Source organism: Melopsittacus undulatus, chromosome 1 (assembly GCF_012275295.1).
Source record: "Melopsittacus undulatus isolate bMelUnd1 chromosome 1, bMelUnd1.mat.Z, whole genome shotgun sequence".
Classification (NCBI taxonomy): Eukaryota; Metazoa; Chordata; class Aves; order Psittaciformes; family Psittaculidae; genus Melopsittacus; species Melopsittacus undulatus.
The window spans coordinates 127,191,522-127,206,190 of record NC_047527.1 but is presented as its reverse complement, the minus strand read 5'-3'; positions in this window follow the sequence as shown (position 1 = coordinate 127,206,190).

Sequence of the window (14,669 nt, the reverse complement as noted above, 5' to 3'; positions counted from 1 at the left end):
CAGGTAAGAAAAATAGATTAAAACAATTTAATACAATTTTTAGATCGAAGAATAGCTCATTAGCTTACTGAGTGTGATGTGTCTTTTGCTTGTGTCTGTCTACACTGAGGTCATGAGCCTGTTATTTGAAAATAATAGCATTAGCCCTTTGCTTCAAGTTGCAAATTTGTGATTTCAACTCTAACAACCTTTACCTTCACTCCTGACTCACTGCTGACTTACTACCTTTAATCATTCTGAAAGTACAGATTTTAAATTTGCTCTAATTTTAATCACAGTACAAAAAAGGGAGGGAGGGTAAGGTGTTATACACTGCAGTTGTGTAAGTATGTACTAACATGCTTTTTTTTTTGAAAACCCTAAGTACTTCCTAACTATCACCACGAACTGGATTTCACAGCAATGTCTAACAGAGGAAAGCCTAATGATCAGGGATCAGTGGGAGAAATGAGATGGATGTTTCTGAGATTCTGAAAACAAAGTTTGCCACAGAAGGTCAGATAATGTTTGGCTTTATTTTGTACATGACTTAACTTCCCTGAAATGAAGCTGTAAGAGAGAAGAAAAGTATTCATGCCTTCATGGCCAATAATAAGATGTGTACTTGAATATATATTTTTATTGTCCAGCAATATTCCTATTATTCATAGGCAAATCTAAGAGTGACTCATGTCTATGGTTAATTATGGTTGCTTTATGCCTAATAATTGGATGGTAGAATCTGTGGTAATGGTATTATTAATGAAGAAAATGAACAACCGTTTGTGCTTCAGAAGCAGAATTATTGCACAGTATTTTTTCCTCCAGGGTTTCTCCTTGCAGGAAAACCCTGTGATAATGTTGGAATTTAGTTAGCATAGTCCCATGGAAACTTTCTGTACCCTACTAATGGCTTTCACTTTGCACCTCTTTATGGAAATCCGTAATATTTTCTCTGAAGTGTCAACCAGCTCTTAAGATGTTGCATGAAAAAAAAACATCATCTGAGTGTGGCTGAGAGACACTTGAGCACTGGCAGAGGTGGGCATTGTAGCATGGGTATTCTAATACACAGCAGGGATTTTCTAACAATACTTTAATCAAGAAGATGAAATCGTACGCTGTTGGGTTTGAGCATTTGACATGTATTTGCAATACAAGCTCTTTATGGTCCTGTCAGTTCTATTGCACTTACAGGTAAGATAATGAAAACAGGCAAGATGTAGCACTGGCTACATGACACTACTGAAGCTGGTATAAATACACCCACTAAAATATATAATTTAGTACATTTCCTACTGTAATCTTCTCATTAAACAGGTTACTGGTTGTAGAGCTCCAGTTTTTAAAAAAAAAATATTTCTTTTGAATTTTCAGAATTAGCAAAAGTTCGGATAATATTTCCTTTAGACAGTATTTCACAAACAATATAGTCGTAGGCAGTGTAACACAGAGTAGTAACTATGAAGTTAATTTTTACCAGTATGCAGTCAGATTTTAGTGAGAAACAGCAGTAATGACTAATATTACTAAGAGTTAGAAAATATTGATTACTGTATTATTAAAATTAGTATAAGTAAGCCAACATTTCAAGTTCAGTTGCACAGTCTGAGCTCTGTCAAATTTGCCAAAAATGTGCAGTGGGATGTTTTTATTTTTTCTGGAAGATTTTCTGGAACTTATGGAAAATGTAGTAATATAGTCTAAATATATTCTGTGGAAAATACTAAACTATAAGGCCTATTTTCTTGTTAAGGAGATCTCAGAGCAACAGAATTAGTAGTGCCTGAGCTTGACTGGTTAGAAGATACACATTTGGTTCCTAAGATGGAAAGATTTTTATCTGAAATCTCACAGAATGAGATATGTAGGTACACTTTTGTATTTTCCAGAAGCCATGGTCATATTTCTCAACCACTGTCTAGCATTTCTGGGCATCTGCAGTCATAACCTCTGTGTTTTTACTGACTACATATGCAGCAGATGCTAAGGTTAAAAAAATGCAAAATAGTAACACTACATGGTTTTGGTCCCATGTTCGTTTCTTTTAGGGAACAGTTTCTGATTAGGGAGAAGTAATCTAAAATTATGTAGAAATATTTTTTTTTTCTTTCATGTTTTCTGCATCTTACTTGCTTGTCTGGAGAAAATGTGTTGATTTTATTTTTCAACTGTGCATTTGAAGTCCTACCAACCTGTTCCTTTTCAGCTTTTCATACTTGTGGTCATTGCTTACGTTACATTTTCTTATCCCAATAACACGTATGGAATTATAGGCTAGATAAATTACTCAAGATGTTTGAGAAAATCTGCTAATAAAGTCCCATTAATGATTTTGCTGTGCTCTGGCAACTGCTATTGGAGGCTGCTGCTTTTGACTTTTTCTCACTGGGTTCTTGAAAGTTCTCAGTGTCTTGCTTACACCTTCTACAGGGAAACTACACAAATGGGGAAAGCCAGCTAAGCTGAGGACCTTAACATCATCTCTTGTGTATGGATTACTGATACAAGATTTTTTAAGTCTCAGGAATAGTGATGCTGAGCAGTTTCAGCCTGCTTTCCGATTGCCCATTTTACAAAATCTCTGGAGGTGGTGATCCAAGTAAACTGCTCAGACAGCATGTATGAGGACCTGGGGTCTACTTTTCTCTAAGGAGCTGATTTCAAGATGGAAAGAGTCTTGCAGGTAAGGTTTCTGCTTTTGGTAGCACACCAGAGAAGATTAGTGAGAGTTGAAAGAGTAAGCCCTCCTCTAACAAGAAACAGCAGGTAAGAAGCAAAAGGAAAAGCCCATTGCTCTGTTCTTCAAGAGCTAATTCTAGATTATATGTGCTCAGATGCTGCTATTTCTGGTGGGAATAAAACCCTGTGACTCATAGTGTGTGCTCATATTTAGTGGTAACCAAGCATACACTGATGCTTATACCTTTTGGAGGTTCCCATCACGCCTAAGCAAAGCTGGTCTTTAGAAAAAGAATAATAATTACAGGCAACCGAGGAAGAAGCAGAAGCTTGTTCCTGTTCCTACAGTGTGTAACAAAGAAGAGCCTGATCCTTGGCTGACATAAATTGGGTAGCTGTGCTGACCTTTGGTTTTGGTTCTTTTTTCTTTTTGGCTCATTGAATTTCCTCACATCCTAAGCTCGTTAAACTGTGGCTCAGCCAAATTGCCTGTAAGAAGTGGTTTAAAAGGTAAGTGCAGTAGCATATCTGTAGCTTAGGGCAGAAACTTTTTTCAAAGGCATTTGCGTTGTAAGACAAAGGTTCTCTAGACTGGGAGCCACACACTTGCCATTAGCAGGACCGTCCAGGTGGCTGTGTCTTCAATTTAATGCACAAGTTCAGGTTTCTAGACAGAGAGAGAAAATTTCTTACATAAGCAGTGGGGCTCTAGGCTGGATAGGTTGTTTGCACCAAATTATCCAGGTACTCTTGTCCCTTTGTTCCTTCAGCTTATAGCTTCTAAATAGACTAGCAAACGTTTGTACATATTTGTTACTCAAAATAACTCCAAACTGGAACAAGGGTCACAAGCATATCACAGGGAGCCATGAACATGGAAACTGTTTGCACTGGATACTGACATCTTGTGGTACAATTTATTTTGGGGATGGAGCCTGATGCAGTTTTTGCAAAACTTGCACCAGTGAAAATGCTCTACTACGTGATTAAAATTACATAAAACATATGGGTTTACAGAATTTTATAGAAAATGTCACTAGGTTTTCTAAAGGTAGAAACCCTCCCATTCCCAACTTTGTTCCCCAGAATTAGGGACTACAAACTGTTGGGTTTTGGGGTTTTTTTGTTATTATTTTAAGGTAATTTATTTTCCAAGGCAGTAGTGCTGGCAGAGTCATCTCAGCATCATGTAGTAGAGCTAGTGCAGTAGCTACCAAAGGTTTTCCTATTCTATGCCAAGCAGTACAAAAAAAGAGGTTCAGAATAATGAAAGATTGCAATATTCACGCAGAAAATATGTTGGTTTTGTTTTGTTTTGATTTTCCCTTAAAGATTTAGGAGTTAAACAAAAAGGACAAAATATCTGCTTGGTTAGTACAAAAGCTGGAAGTTTTCTGGAACATGGGCATATAGTTCTGAAATTATTTTACTCATAAGCTTTCCTCACCCATTTCAAGCAGCCCCGTCATGTTCTGACAGGTCTTCCAAAAGCAGTAGTAAAGGTTCATAGCAGACCTACTCCAGATACGATCCGAAACAATAAGGAAAAAGCATTTTTAAAACACAGGTCAGTAACGTGCAAAGTGGGCTAAAGAAAAGATAGACCATTTTTTGTAGTTGAAGCAGGAGAGAGCAGAAAGTGAACAGAAGAGTGCTTGTTAGCCCAAACACTCAGTAATTTCAGTCTTACTTTGCTATTAAGTGAAACTATTAGATATTTTTGATCTAATAGTAAAGACACAAAGAATGAAAAGATGTGCACTGTTTGGGTGGCAGCTTCTGTGTCTAGCTTAATGAATTGTGCTGTCATGCTGGGATTTGAAGCAGTTCAGTGAGTAAGGCTTCCCTGCTGCCTTTCTCTTTGACTTCATTATACAACCAGCTCTCTTTTATATTTTGATAGTGACATCTATTGGAGCTTTGAAGAATAATCTTTCGGAAGAAAAAAAAAACAACAAAAAAACCCCACAAAAAACAGTTATTATTATATGTAATTAGCAAAATATATGTATATTAGCAAAAGAAAATTGCAAATACATATATTTGCTAATATATGTATATTAGCAAAAGAAAATTGTTTGACAACTAAAATTTTCAGTTAAAACAAAAGCAGACACATACCTGTCATCAAAACACATACAAGAATGAAAATACGAATGAAAAAAACCAAAAATGTGTCAAGTTAAAATCAGATTCAACAAAAAACCCGAAAACAAACAAACCAAAAAAAAAGAGCCTGTCTCTCCTTTGATCATGGGCGAGCTTAGAAACTTACCCAAATGTCTGAAGTTGGTTTAGAAGAAAACCATCAACTAAAGCTGCAACCTCAAAGTGAAGGAAATACAGGATTTGACTGAGTCCCATATAGATTTATACAACACTTTGACAAGTATTGACAAGGCCAGATATAACAGATTAGGTACAGTAGCAGTTAGCTAGTCAGCAAAGACCTGATAGGCCTTCCTTATGAGCAGCTGAAGTCTGTGCTGTCAAAGGGACACAACCATCAGAATAATTAGAATGAAATTAGCTGTGGCTTTTCTAAGCAAGCCATCTTCACACCTCTGGACTATATTGTAAATATGGTGTGTGTCTGTTTAGAGCTTATGGCAAGGGTCCTAGATTGGTCCAGAGATGTAAAACTGATACACAGTGAATAGGTGTGGCAATGGATTTACATCACAATAAATTAGCCGGTGTATTTACATATTTTAAAATGTGTATTTACTAAGAGAAGACTTCAGAATTCAGTTCCTGGTGTCAGCAGTAGCAATACTGTGTAACGTTACCTCACAAAATATCCAGGTGAAATTAGGAGATGTGAAATGTGTAAGGAGAGCATATTGTGGCAAGCACAGTCTCCAGGACAGCCCCTTTTGCTTCTGTTCCTCGCTGTCCTGACAACTCCCAGACTCCCTTCATGTACACCAGAGAATTGTGCCTAATTTTCCTCAATTCATGTCTCTCCACAACACCTGACCCATGATGAACATCCTCATATGAGAGTTTTGTGTTTATTTGTGAGTGGTTGTGACTTTTGAGTCTTTTTCCTGGCTTCATTTCTACAGAGATAGGCTAAAGAATTCCCCAATATTTCAGATGATGAAAGAAGCAGGAGGTTTCTTTGTCTCAGATTTATAGATTTTGGGGTGGCTTTATTTTGGTTTGTGTATTGGATTTCTTTGCATATGACTTGATTTCAGTTAATTCTGACTTCTAAAGGAAATTTAATTTCTCAAACAACCAAAAGTTTAAATTATATTCTTGGTATTGTTGCACATAAAATTAGATCTAGTTTTGCTTTTATTACCAGTTGCGATATGGCTACTGTTGAATCCATTATGATAAAAAAAACCCAACTCAGTCAGGGAGCTGGTCAGACAGGGATCTTACTGTGAAATGAATCTTAGCATAGCAAACATAATTGTTTCAAACAGTCTGAATGCAAAAGTACTTGATAAAGCTTCTAATGACTATTTTTTGAACTGCATGTTTTTGCAAGTCTCTGTGCTTAAACCCCTTCATGTATAATATAAAACAACTGATAATGTCTTCAGTTATTGTTCTGATATAAATAATATATCCATTTCTTCTGCTGCTGGGTGAGAAATGTTTGATTTTTACAGCCAGTGTTATGATGTTCTCCATTCTTATTCAGCATTTACAGACCCTGAGGGAGAAATAAAATGTTAATGATGTTGTAAAGACACTTTTTATAATGAAAATATATCCAGATTAATCTCAACTTTCATTTATTTAATAGGTATTCTATCACATTATTTGGTGCTTTAAGAGTGTCTGTAAAAGGATAAAATAGGAAAAAATCAAGTAGTTTAGTCAGTGTACTGTGACTTTTCTGTGCAAATACTGCAACATAAGAATACTCCTGGTTTTGGCTTGTGTAAGCAGTTTCAATGACATCAGTTCAAGTGAGCAAACATTGCAGAGTCCCTTTTCTCCACCTAACTGTGCTTTCAAGATCATTAATTGCTGAAAAGTATGTAAGAAGAGAATACCAAAAGCAGCAAATGAAAGCTTCTTTCTTCAAGCTTAAAGATAGATATTAAGGGAGAGATTTATTTAATTGAAATGAATAAAAACTAAAATCTGTGCTGGGTACTTAGCAAATAAGATCCCAAGGAACAGAGGGTAGGTACACCACAAAGGACTTTACATAGGTTGGTTCTGGTATGGCCAGGAACTTCTAATATACCTGACCATCCTCAAGCAGGCTCTGAAAAGGTTTTTAGCCTCTCTGTGTACTGCTCTTCTGTCATTCAGTTGAGTGCATTAATATCAGAAAGACTCTAGACTTTATTTGTAAGATGCTGTGCTAATAAGCTTCTTGGAACATTGTGTCCTGATCTGGTCTGAGACATACTACCTGAGCTTGTCCTGTCCTATTAGAATCCACCTTCATCTCAGCTGTGACAGGCACAGCTCTGTGCAGAGCCACCTGGATGCCTGCTACATCACTTTCCACAGAATTTAGGCCATAGGGATAATATGTTGGTCCAGGAGCAGCACCAAATCTCTCTGCTGCAGTGTAGTAGAAAGGTACTGCATTGAAGTAATGACCTGTCTCAATGACACCTAAACAGGTCATACAAACAGAGCTGCAAAGATGAAAGAATTATTTGTAGAATGCAGGTGGAACATAAATATGCAGGAGAAGTTCTAAGCCTAACTAGATGAGCAGTCATGTTAAAAGCATATTTGGAGTAAATCTAAAAAGAACTGGAAAGAGAGCTCATCAGCAAGAAAACTTTTTCTAGGAAATCAGAGACTAGTAAGAATCAACTGGGAGATGTAAAATATTGAGATCAGAAGATGCAAAATGAATGGAAAAAATCAAAAGTTATGTCTACAAATCCGAATGAATGCCTTGTTACAGTTTTCAATAAGAGGAAGTTACAGAAATTGAAAGAAAATTATAGTTCATGAGTTTGCATATATATAAAAGGAAATAACTATTTATAATAAAATTAAGCAAGCTTAATGAGTTCAACTTTGGGCATCCATTATTCACTGTTCCAAACTAATGAAGGAATAAGGATGCTTTCATCACTGGAGAGCAACATATAATATGCTCCTATTAGATAAAAGGAGAAAATTACTGAAGTAATTGGGCCCTCATTAGGCTGACCTCAATAGAATTCAAAACTGTTAAAAAAAACAGGAGACAGAAAAATTAAAAATGTGCAGGTAAATAAGAAACAGAATAAAATGTGTTAACCAAAAGGTGATGTCAGACTAAATTGCTTCCATTTCTACGTATGGTAACTGATTTTTTTTTTTGAGAAGAACAGTATAGTACGTCATCTATCAATACTTTTAACAAATAATTTTATATGATGCTGCATAGGAAATTAGCAGTGAACACAGGAGAGATTATGATAAATGCAGGAATTATAAAGCATGTAAGGAAAATTGATAACTACATACACTAGCTCTTTCCAGCCTCAAGAAAAGTCTTCTGAAAGAGAATATGATTGCGGTCTATAAAATTGCAGGTAGAAAGAGCATCAGTAGGACATGTTTATTACCTTCCTTTAGTAAGTATAGGTAACATCAAATGAAATTGCAGACTGGTAGGTTCAAAAGAAAATGGAGTACTATTTCACCTGCTATATAATTAAGCTGTGAATTTTAGAGTTATAGAATGTCACGAATATAAAAATTGTTTATGGAGATCAAAAATACTTGGATTTATGGAATGAAAAAAATCTATCATAGGCTATTCAACACAAAAGTTGCATACTTTCCCTAAGCATCTATGTAGAAGGGAAATTTTGGTCTCACACAATTCACCTGTTCTAATTTTCTTAGGAGGAGATGATAATCTCCATGGGACTTAATACTAGAACTCTTTAAGACTCAGGCTTGGGATTGTTATTATTTATTTTCTCTAATTACATTGGCACAAAATGTTTGAGTGCAGAAATCAAAATTAGCTGATAAATCTGAAGACATCAGGACAGATCTGGATATAGTGTAATCATAACAAAGAGAATAACAGAAAATTTAATGAACTTTAGTAATATGAACAATAATGTAATTCACTGAAGGGCTAATGACAAAAACCTGGTTTTAACTTAACCCACAAGTGATCAAGAGCAATTGAGGAGGAGTTGGGTTTGCTTGTCTGTTCCAGGGGTCTGTAAAGGGCTGTGGTTGAGAAAGGGGATGTTCAGTGGGAAATTCCTTGTTAAGATGGAAAAGTTTTACAAGATGCTGATGGGTTCTTGCCCACAATGCCATGATGTAAGCTAGAGTTCCATTCACCTATATACAGAACACTGCAAAAGGACTCATTTTTCAAAGAAATAAAAGCTTTTCCCAAGCTGTCTGTAGATCACATGGTAGCTGGAATTGATGAGGAATTCCTCTTGTTCAGATTGAGGACACAACAAATGCTGCTTTCAGACAGGCTGCTTTCAGACTGGCTGTCTGCATCATAGGTGCCACATGCCAGCTCATAGTCAGAATGCAACTAGGATGCACACTAGAACCTGGGAGAATAAAAGGGCAGGTTGCATATAACCTTTGAGTTCCCAAGGAGTAAACATCAAAAAAGAGCAGCTGGTAAACTAATTGTCAAAGAAGCCTTAAAATACAATGGATAAAGTAATCATCAATAAATTTATAATTAAAATTTTAAGTGGATATTTGGAATATCTTGCTAATATGAGTGGTTATGTGTAGCAACAGAGTTTCGTGCCCTTCCTGCTCTAAACAGTAATGTGTGCATTTTTACAAGATGAAGTGAGGGAAAGAAATTATATAGGTACTTCCTTTCTTCCCATCTCTTGCAAACAGAAAAGCAGAATTATTCAACTGACTGAAAACTCATTCAGACTGTGTGTGTCATTAAATGCAGACACCTTGAAGAACTTATTCCAGATTGGAAACAAACCACACAAACTAAGAGACAACAGACAAATTTTAGCCCAATAGTGTGGGTGGGTGGGTGACTGGATGGACCACTGGTAGAGACATTAAATATAGAAATAATGGTAAAGATTTCAGATTTTGAGTCTCTTCCTACTTCTATAGTAGCTGCTATTAAGAAGTAGCAATTTACATTTATTTATTATTGTATCTGAAGCATTACAGAGATTTACATAGGAAATAGCAGTGCTAAATTAGACTTGTAATCTTGTCACTTGCATATATTCATACACAGCCTTAGACCTCGATATTTGACAGCAGGTGTGATAAAAGTAAAATCTTTTGCAGATGTTATTTGATGCTTGCAGCAAGGCGATACTACTAAAGAATGATCCACTCATATTTACTGAGTGGAAGTGATTCTGTCATCCTGACACCTAGCACACTCTTCATTCACAATGGTTATATTCTCTGGTAAATTTATATTTAAATGAGGCTTTATCTTGACTACTCAGGATCTGTGATACTGTAACAGATTCTGTTCAACTTGCATCACAGACTGTGGGTTTTATTTGTGTGGTGTAATAAATCCAGATACAGTACATTTTATACATATCCTCTGACTTGATTGATAGTGATACACTTACTGTAATGCATTCTTGTTACATACACATCAAACTGTTTTCTAAACTGAAATCAAAGAACTTGCTTACAGGTATGAACCACTGGTTTTCTTCTTTTTTTTTTTTTTTTTTTCCTTCAGTGTAGGCTAGATGAATTATTTGCTTTTCTGGGAGTCTTAAATAGTACTTCATTATATCCTAACTATTCTACTTTTTGTTTAAATATTTTAGGATAACATTTATAAATACCAGAGTTTTTGTCATTTGTATAGAAAAGACACCTACAAAATGTTTCATTAAAGAGAAATAGAAATTTATTTTAATTCTTATTAACCGAGGTAAAGCTTTGCTAGCATTTTTTGCTCTCCTCTCTGTTTATATTGCTCTAAAATGTGTGAGTCCTTTACAATTCATTCACTAGTTCATACTGCTAAGAAACTGAATACTCTATTCTCATTCCTGTCACTGCATTTCATTTTATTTACTACTTGGAACTTCAAGATACTACTCAATGCTGTGTTAATCCATTAGTTTATTGCTATTACAGTATTTCACAGCTCTCCTTTGTTGCTAAGCTCCTAGATACATGAATCATATGACCTTGGCAGTTTCTCTCTGTTAACACTGCTGTTGTTTTTCCTTAAAATTTTGTTCTTCGAATTGTAGCAAACAGTGGGTCTAAGACTCTACAGCTGAACACTTGTAGATAATTGAGGCTGTTAATAGGCTTGGTGGAGAAATTTGGCTAAACTGAGAACACCTGGGGAACCTGCTGCCCTTAAAGTACAGGATTGCACTGGTTCAAGGGTAAGTTGTGGGTGATTTGGGTTGGTTTTTTTTGCAGTCTTCCTCAGACTATTCACTGGTATACTGAAAAGAGGTATTCTACTCAGGAGTTAGGTACTGTAGGATCCTGTTACAGTAGTATGAATAAAGAACAACTTTGCCTTTTATTTTCTTTTTTACTATAGAAGTAAAATTATTTTGGTGTCTTTAATGTTGGGGATTGGGTTGGCTTTTTTTTTTTTTCCTGTGAGCTAGAATTAAGGTTGTCTTTAGCTTGCTTGTATGTTTGTTTTGTTCTTGATTTGGTTGTAGTTGTTGGGTTTTGTTTTGTTGGGTTTTTTGTGTTTCTTGTTTTTTTCTTTTTCCTCTTCATTTTACTGGCTTTCTCCTTGCTTTATTATCAGATCTTTTTTCTTATGCAACCTTGACAGAGGATTGGAGGTCTCCTTTTAGAGGTTGGGTGGGGGTTTTTTTGTGCTCTCTTGGCAATGGAGATTTTAGTTTGTTGAATAGTATTGAGACAGGTGGTAATGTAGCACTGCTCTTCTCATATGTAATGATTTATGTTTTCAAAAAATACCTATGTAATGTTGAAGTAGCCTCTAATAACACACAAATTTGTAGAGAAGAGAGTAGTACAAAGTCATTCTGGCAGCCACAGTCTTTCTTCTGTGACTTGTTAATAATATGTTATATATACATAGTATACTGTGTTAAATGAATGTGGGGCTTTTGTCTGTTCTCATCTGTTATCTCTTTAGGACAGGGGCCATTTCTTCTTGCTATCATTTAAAACTATGAATGGAAATGCAAGTGTAACTTTCTTTTTGCATATTAATTAACTTGGCACAATTTAAGTTTGAAGCGTCTCAGTATGTATCCTGGGCATTATTTTTATTGAAGTGTGTCACTTTTTCATTACATTAAATGAGTACTCATTTAATTTCCTATCTCACCTCTGAGTCCATTTTGTTAATGTCAGGATTATTCTTACATCCCTCTGAGTCTTAAATACTCTCCTTATTTTAGTATCATCTGCAAATTTAATGATCTGATTTATTACAGCTTTATCTAGACCATTGAATAAAATATGAGAATCTGCTGGTCTTAGTCTACTGTGCTGTGGGACTTCACTTCTCAGTGGCTACCTTTCCATTTTCCCTCTGATCCCCTCATTTTCTGGGTACTGATTGATACCTTGGTGTTACTGATCCCTGAAGGCAGGCAACTGCACCAGATCTGGAGTCAACTAGAGTTGTTATAGCTTTATAGGAAAAGCAGGTGCCCTGAAATGTTCAAACTAAAGACAGGAAAAGATCTAAAAAAACCCCCCAAAAACTAAAGATGGGAAAAAATCAGCCTTTGAGACACTGACCTTCAGATACGAACACTGGGTTGCAAGTATTTGATATAGGAGAAAGGTATAAAACCCATTTTTAACAAAGATTTACTCTATCCACAACAAAAATTTCTTAATGAGAACAATGTTCCATCATTTTAAGTTTTCTCTGGACCTTTTTAAAAACCCAGCTATATCAAGCCTCTTGGTTTATCTAGAGTAATAACATTTTTCATTTTTTTAAAAGAAACCAGATTTTATTAACATGATTTACTTTTTCCATATCCACAATGACTCATAATGATTAAATTGTACTTATAGAATTATATCCTTTCAAATGATCTATAAATGCAACATCTTGAAGATCAGACTCTGAGACATACAGCTTCCTTGATTTGTCCCTACAGATAAAAAAAAAAAAAAAAAGCTAAAGGTGTTCATCACAGGGTTAGACAAGAGACTGACTGCTCTGGAAAAGAGGTTTGAAATTTGGTACTGAAAGGGATTTCCATTATTTTTAATGGGGTAGTGGGAATAATAACACTTGTGGACTTAAGAGCAGAAGAGCGACAGCTTGATTTGAGATTGTGCAAGCAAACTTAGAGAAAGAACCCTGGGAAGTATTTGTGTGTGAAGATTAGAGATTTGTGAACACTAGCAAATGAAAGACAATGGGTCTTGGAGCTGGAGGCTGGGGAGCCTTGACTGTTCTCCAGCTCAGTAAGCAGGATGGGTGTTTATGTAAATAAATTTTATCAACATGTCAAGAAAGAAGGAAGCTGAAAGTTTGAATGTTTTGTTTTGTGAGTAAATTAATATATTAAGCTGTAAAGATTTTTTGGTTTTGGTTGTGTTTTTCTCTCCTGAAATATTCAGGAGGTGATCCTGCCCCTCTACTCTGCTCTTGCAAGACCTCACTTGGAGTACTGTGTGTAGTTTTGATGTCCTCAACATAAAAAGAGACATGGAACTGTTGGAACAAGTCCAGAGGAGGACCATGAGGATGATCAGGGGACTGGAGCACCTCCTGTATGAAGACAGGCTGAGAAAGTTGGGGCTGTTCAGCCTGGAGAAGAGGGGGCTGTTCAGCCTGGAGAAGAGAAGGCTGTGTGGAGACCTCATAGCAGCCTTCCAGTATCTGAAGGGGGCTTATAAGGATCCTGGGGAGGGACTCTTCATTAGAGACTGTAGTGACAGGACACAAGGGGTAATGGGTTAAAACTTAAACAGGGGAGGTTTAGATTGGATATAAAGAAGAAATTCTTTACTGTGAGGCACTGGAATGGGTTGCCCAGGGAGGTTGTGAATGCTCCCTGGCAGTGTTCAGGGCCAGGCTGGACAAAGCCTTGGATGATGGTTTAGTGTGAGGTGTCTCTGCCTATGGCAGAGGGGTTGGAACTGGATGATCTTAAGGTCCTTTCCAACCCTAACTATTTTATGATTCAGTATCTGCAGTCATGACTTGCAGCATGCCTCCATTTTTGGGGGGAAAATAACAATATTGTAAGTGGTTATGTGAATATGGCTTTTAAGTTTAATAAATTATTCCCAAGAGCTAGAACAATAGTCCACAAAAATATGTGTAATTTCTAAAATTGGCATGCATTCCAGTCTGGATGTGGTGGGGGTTTCTTGTACCATCCTTTTGCCTTTGAATTATATGTGTCTGAGTTACCTTCTGTTACAAACAGTAAAAATCTAGAGAGCTGAAGTTCTCAACCAAGAGGCTGAGGGAAAGAAGACAGCTGGGAGGAGATTTGACAGTAGTACATTAGTAGCACAGGGAGTGTGAGCAGAAAATTTCTGCCATATTTCTCAAATGCGGAGGAGGAAGAGCCATGAATCACCACTAAAAATCAACCAGTAGACCAGTAGGCATTAAGTAATCAAAGATAGGTTAAAAACGAAACACAAGAGATGGTCCTTCCCATGCAGAGCTGATCTGTAGAATCTCTTGTCGAAGAATAAATGTGTGTGATAGAACTCATATTTAGTTACTGATGATGGATGTTTCCTCTTTGAGCTCTTTAGGGTCTAAAAGGAACCAAGTACAGCTCAGGAGGGGCTTAAAAGGAAGCTTTGAAGGGCTTAGAGGCTGGTAGAAAGCAAAGTGGTGCACTCTTCTAATGTTTTCTTCTTTGACATAGGTTTTAATTCTCTCAGCCATAGTAGCTGCTTTTGTGTTGAACTGCAAAAAGCCACAGAATACTGGTTTCCTTGTCTGTGGGGAGAAGACAGATCTGGTGAGTTCTTATTTTGATCTATTCCCCTTTCTTCTCTGACATGATTTGCCAGATGTGTTCTTAAGACACTGCAGCTGAATATTTTATAGTCATGGTGTTGGAAATTGCCAGTATTAGATGGTGCAG